This window comes from Carettochelys insculpta, chromosome 7 (genome assembly GCF_033958435.1).
Source record: "Carettochelys insculpta isolate YL-2023 chromosome 7, ASM3395843v1, whole genome shotgun sequence".
In the NCBI taxonomy this organism is placed as follows: Eukaryota; Metazoa; Chordata; order Testudines; family Carettochelyidae; genus Carettochelys; species Carettochelys insculpta.
Genome location: NC_134143.1, coordinates 9,747,555 through 9,754,290, shown reverse-complemented (window position 1 = coordinate 9,754,290; position 6,736 = coordinate 9,747,555).

Below are 6,736 nucleotides of genomic sequence, written 5' to 3'. Positions count from 1 at the left end.
GTGTATCTGATGACCTGGAAACCAGACTGCTTTGCTGATCCGTCAGCTACACAGCTGGAGACCTCCAGTCCAATACTGGGCTCTCCGTACCTGCCAGGTTCTCCCGTAGGCGTGGAACACTGCAGCCTTTCCTGATGGGCAGGCCTGGAGCTGCCAGCCCCGGTGCTGCAGATGGTAGACGCCTTCCTACGGCTTCAGTAAAGGTCCTGGAAAGAGTTACCTTCCCAACACAGCTTTGATGATCCTCAGACCCCTGGTCTGTCCTATGCACAGAATGAGGGAGGGATGCTGGGGGCCAGAGAGGGTAGGATTTGCAAACCTGTCTGGTTTCTCTTTGCACGGGGATTAATCAACATTTTTCCCCCTAGTTTTGGTCCACTGGCGAGGCCTGAAAACTCAACAGCTCTGAAGCCCCGGCGCGACACCCACGCAGAGCCAAAGCCAAAGTTTTGCACGGTCTGACTGTACAGCTATAAATCCTTCCTGGACGCTGGCTTGCTGGGCTTCACTAAGCCACTTGTGCGTACTTGGGTGGGGTTCGCTGGGAGCCTTCCTCAAGCCTGGGCCAGCAACTTGGCGTGGAAGCAAACTTGGAAGCAGGCAATTTTTGCCTAGTTTGGGGTTTCTGGGGGACCAGTAGCCCAGCTGGGGAAGAGAGCTACTGCGAGGAAAGGGGAACTCAGCCCTATCAGCCCCAGCCAGCTCTCATGGAAGTCAGTAGCAAACCTCCCAGCAAAGCAAGATTAAACCTTTAAACGCTGTACTGAAAAGCCCAACTGTAATTCTCTGTCTCTCTAATTAACCATCAACAAACAGATACGCGCTTGACTTTGGGTTGGGTCTCTCTTGCCCAGCCCGCTAAGGAATCTTGATGTATGCATGAAAACAGGAGTCTCTTTTACTGCAATGGGAACAGATTTCTTGTTGGACTGGCATCCAGAACCTGGCTGTTCTGTGCCATGTAAGGCAGAAGAAACAAACAACATGCATTTGCTCGGGCGTATTGCTTTCATGATAAACACATAATATGGAACGCTGGGCTTGCTCCCTTTCCCAAAAGCCATGAGGCAGAAAAGTCATACACAAGGATAAAGGCGGAGGACAGAGGGTTCTATAATTTTTAAGCCTATATATGCGAGTGTAGAGTATCAGAGAGGCGGCCAAGTTAGTCTTTATCTTCAAAAACAAGAAGAAGTCCTGTTAGGCTGTAAGATGCCACAGGACTTCTTGTTGTACATGAGAGTGTGTGTGGGGGGCGGAGAATTTGGCCCAGTAATAATTTATACATACTTTGAATTGGTTCCCCTGTAGTCAGTATGTTGTTCAGCTCTTCAGGACAGGACCTGTGTATTTCTTTTGGCTTTAAAATGCACAGATTTGGTGCTATGTCAATAATAACAATAATAATGAATCTACAATTCCTAGAAATAAAACACATTATGATGGACTTAAGTGTGCAAGTATGTGTCTGTAACAGAAAGGTAAAAATCACTCCAGGGATGTTGTAATTATAACTAAAAGAAACACGGTAAATGAATGAAATTCAGAGTCACGGTTAATCGTCAAAAGAATCCAAACATGTCAAGGTATGGAAACGTACAGATAGCGTAACCAAACAACCTAAGCTTTGTGCTGTAATTATATCATTCAATACTTACCTAATTATGATTATAATATTTTAGTGCATGGTTCTCGTTTATATGAATCTGATTTTTAAAGTGAGAGGAGTTGTTAATTTCTTTCAGATTGAGAAATTATAAGGGATGGAAAGGTACAGCTGAGGCAGGCAAGCAACCTTTACTCTGTCCTGTGGCGATGTCACTAGAAGGAGAGAGAAAAAAAGGCATATTTAAAGATCGCTTTAATCAACCCTGGAAACAGATACATAAGAACGCTTTAATCATAATGTTCTGGTTATTTCAGGGTCTCACAACAGGGCAAAGTTAAGGTTGTTTTAGTGCCTTGATGAGGAGAGGTTAAAGAGAGTGGGACTTTTCAGTTTAGAAAAGAGGAGATTGAGGGGGGGATATGATAGAGTTATATAAAATCATGAGCGGTGTGGAGAGGGTGAATAAAGAAAATTTATTTACTTGTTCCCATAATGTAAGAACTAGAGGACACCCAATGAAATTAATGTGTTAGCAAGTTTAAAACTAATATAGGAAAGTTCTTTTTCACACAGCACACATTCAACCTGTGGAACTCCTTGCCAGAGGGGGCTGTGAAGGCTGGGACTATAAGAGAGTTCAAAGAAGAGCTCGATACATTTGTGGAGGTTAGGTCCATAAAAGGCTATTAGCCAGGAGGTAGGAATGGTGTCCCCAGCCTCTGTTTGTCAGAGGCCGGTGATGGATGGCAGGAGACAAGTCACTTGATCATTGTTTTTGGTCCACCCCCTCTGGGGCACCTGGCACTGGCCACTGTTGGCAGACGGGATGCTGGGCTAGCTGGACCTTTGGTCTGACCCAGTAATGGCCATTCTTTTGTTCTTAAGTATCAGAGGGGTAGCCGTGTTTGTCTGGATCTGCAAAAGCAACGAGGTCTCCTGTGGCACCTTAAAGACTGACAGAAATGTATGAGCATAAGCTTTCGTGAGCAAAGACCCACTTCATCAGATCAGATCATCTGACGAAGTGGGTCTTTGCCCATGAAAGCTTATGCTCATACATTTCTGTTAGTCTTATGCTCTTATGCCTTAACAGTGCATTTCCAGTGCACAGCCTGCTTAGACTTCTTAAATTTATTTAACTTGAACTCTGCTGTTCCTGGAATTAAAACACTTTATTGGTGGATAATTACAGTTTTTCTGCAATGTATTTTACCCCACATTGGATTTAAAATTAACATTTCATGGAAATAGGATAAGACAGTATGGGTGCGTCCACACTAGCCGGCTACTTTGAAGTATCTGGCACAACGTCGAAATAGCACGCGTCACGGCTACACGCGCCGTGCACTATTTTGACGTTGAAATAAACGTTAGGAGGCGAGACGTCGAAATCGCTATTCCTATCCGAAGATGGGAATAGCGCCCTACTGCGATGTTCAGCATCGAAGTAGGGCGTGTGTAGACGATCCGCGTCCTGCTACTTGGAAATAGCGGGGTCCTCCATGGCGGCTGTCAGCTGAGGGGTTGAGAGACGCTCTGTCCAGCCCCTGTGGGTCTCTATGGTTGCCACGTGCAGCAGCCCTTAGCCCAGGGCTTCCGGCTGCTGCTGCTGCAGCTGGGAGTCCATGCTGCATGCACGGGGTCTGCAACAGGTTGCTGGCTCTGTGGATCTTGTGCAGTGCAGGGCGAGTGTGTCTGGGAAGGGCCCTTTAAGGGAGCAGCTTGGGGCTTTGCTGGCCCCTTATTTTGACAGGGAGCACTTGTGTGTGTGGACGCTCCTCATTTCCTTCCAGGGCGGCTCCTTTCAATGTTCCCCGTCACTACTTCGATGTTGAACATCGACGGCACCAGCCCTGGAGAACGTGTAGACGATACGTGTCAAAGTAACCTATTTTGATGTTCTTCCTTCGAAATAGGCTACTTTGACGTAGTGTGCTAGTGTAGATGTGGCCTATTTGTTTGTTAATTTTAACAGCTCCCTGACATTAGCACATAAATACAAAAAAACATGAAATATTGGGTAATCCTACAGAATTAATGAAAACAACATGAAATAATGGATAAAATTTTCCCTGTCTGAGACAAGAACTTCTTATTACACATAATGGAGACATGCAGGTTTCTGATTTCGCTTCTTGTAGGCAAAATATATGGATTTTTGTTTTGTTTAAAAAAATCAACATAATAAAACAGTTGAGGTTTAGCTGATGGCAGCCTTGTCATGTAAAGTTCTATACGACAGATTTATTTTCATGGCAAATCTATTCTATGTAAAAATTAATGTGATCCAAATATTATTCTTGGACAAAGACTATTGCACATAAAGATATTTGTCAGAAAAACTGAGAATACAGCAGTATCTGTGTTAGTCATTATAAAAAGTAGGTTATCTTGAATTTCGTTAGAAACAAACCTGCGAGTCCATTTCCACCTCTCACACTTCAGCCTGGCTTTGACAGTTTTCTGAATAAAAGTTAAAATCTCCAAAACACAGTGAAAGATGTCATTGTCGTTTCATAGCTGAGTCTTGCATTTAAAGTAACAAGTGAAATGTACTCAAAAATATATATATTATCAGCCCCAGAACTTGCTACACTTTGAGTCCAGAATAATTTACTTAGCTGGGAATTAAACTGAATTAAGAATGAGCTTTTTAAAAGAAATATAACACCTATCTCAGTTAATTTAGTTTTTTGTATAAAGACTAACTTTAACTCTGAATTTCTTGGGTTTATAATACTGCAGTTTGGGAATACTTAAACACCCGTGTGATGTTTTTTAAATCTCAACCTTAACTTCTGTTTCACATAGGGTCTGAGTATGAACTATGCTTTCTGTTTAGCTACTGTAAGAAAACATTTACAATTTGGCAAAATGTTGTTCAATAAGCAGACAGTCTTGTTCTTGCTGACTTTCTTTGTCCTAATGTTTTTACAAGAAAGTACTTGCAAGGTAACTAGTTGAACACAGCAGATAAAAACAGGACTCCTTGTAGATTACATCTTTATGGTATTTATAGAATCCTCCTTTTCTGTCTAACTAAATCTTTCAAAAACTTTTCTAACCCTCTTCTACTTGCTGACTGTTTTAGACCTGGGAAAAGGATAGAAGTTCCAGGCTGGAAAAGATCTCCAAATGAGATGTGGAAATTTGGCAGTGTCTTGAACTGAAAGGTAATACACAGATTCTACAATCCCCCAGAAAAGATTTTTTAAGAGTTTGATTTTGATCAAAATATTTATTTTGGCAACATTATTATGAAACAGTTTGTTTGGATTTTGACTTTACATTTTTGCCTTGGTTATTATGCAGAATAAACAAATCCAAAAGGAAAAGTTAAAGCAGGCTGTAAGATGGAAATGCTTCATGCTGAATATGCGGACGTGGGACCTTTTGACATTGGCAGAAAGTTGTTAGTTTTCCCCTGGTTTTCTCTGAAATGAAATTTCAGTAACAGCAGAATAATTCCCTAAAAGATTTTGAGGACACTGTACTCTCTGATGACAATTGGTTCAGACCCAGTGTTTCCAAACAGGTCCAAGTAAAGGGCACGCACAGTTCAACGCTACTCTACTCACTTGCCACTACGTGGCTATTTGGTCGGTGGAATGTGGCTAGCTGACTTGAACAATAAATATATTTTCAGAATAAAGGGGTTACTTTGCCATCGCAGCAGCTGCTTCAGAACTGGCTGGACAGCAGGGCTCTAAAGAAATCACTCATCCATCTTCACATGCTCAGAAAAGCACATCCTGGTGCACCAGTCCCTTCTTCTGGTCCTGCCGGAGGGATGCGCCTCCCCCAGTTTCTCACACGAGGGCGCCCGTGTTCTCCTACCTGAATAGCAAGCTGGGGGTGAGCGACTTTAGAAACGGATGGCTTGTTTGCTTGAATAAGGCCTGGAGGCATGGGCTGGGGCGTGCAGCTTTATAACTTGGCCACTGTTCTATAGTTCATTCTCTGTGCGGGGTTCTTAGCCACATGCTCTGTAGCTGCTGTTTGGATGATCTGTTTTTTTTTTTCCTGCAGGTGATAGACTGCTGTTGATTTTCTTATGCTGAATCACATCTGAGTATCCCTGCATGCTGTACTCAGGGCTGGTCCACACACAAAGGAAAAAAAAGCAACCCTGCATCCATTTTAATTTGCACCTTTATTGCTCAGACGCAAGTCCATGTCTGGACACTTATTTGAGATGCTCCAGGCATGGCCCAGTAAACACTCCCGTGGTCTGTGCTGTACAAACACAGAACACAAACAACAAGAAGTCCTGCGGCACCTTGTAGACTAACAGGTATTTTGGAGCATCAGCTTTTGTGAGCTTCTGCCCACGAAAGCTGATGCCCCAAAATACCTGTTAGTCTGTATCTTCAAAACAACAAGAAGTCCTGTGGCACCTTATAGACTAACTCAGCTACCTCACTGATGCACAGCGCAAAGGCAGCCCCTCACTCTCTCAAACAGATGACAATCTAAGCAGGGATCCCTGTAAGCTGAGCACTTGGGCAGCTGGAGCGATTCAGATCCTGCCCAGATGATAAGCAGGGCGCCCGCAGCTGGCAGCGTGTGTTTCTGTTTGTGGTTCACATCCGCACATGCCTTGGTGCACATAACAAAATTTATTCTGGGTGGAAGAAATTAGAGGAGACTCTGAATCTAAGGCTCCTGTTTTCCTTTTGCTCTTGTCAGTTTTGGAAAATGGAAATAGGAGCCTCTTACTCAGAGATAAGTGCCCTGGCTGAGAAAGAACGAGAGCTGCAAGTTAAATCCGATTCCGTTATTTCCATGCAAGTTTGTGTGCAGCTCAGTCCTAAGAAACAGAGATTCACCTGGGATTCCAGGAGAAGGGCTTTACACATTTCTTTTCATTTGTTCACGGCAGTGCTGCTCAGGGTTCACACCGGCAGTCATGAAGAGTGAAACGGTGGCTGTGTTTCATTGGTGTTTTTAAGTGGATAGTAAAGGAAAAACTTTTGAAATAGCTGTAGAAATTCCCATATGAGGTCACTCGATGCAAATTTATTATAATTTCCAGAGGGCCTAATTGATTTAGGAGCCCAAAAGCTGTCAACTTTCAATGTGAAGTGGGGTCCAAAAATCTCCTAGGTCCCTTTGAAGGTATGATAA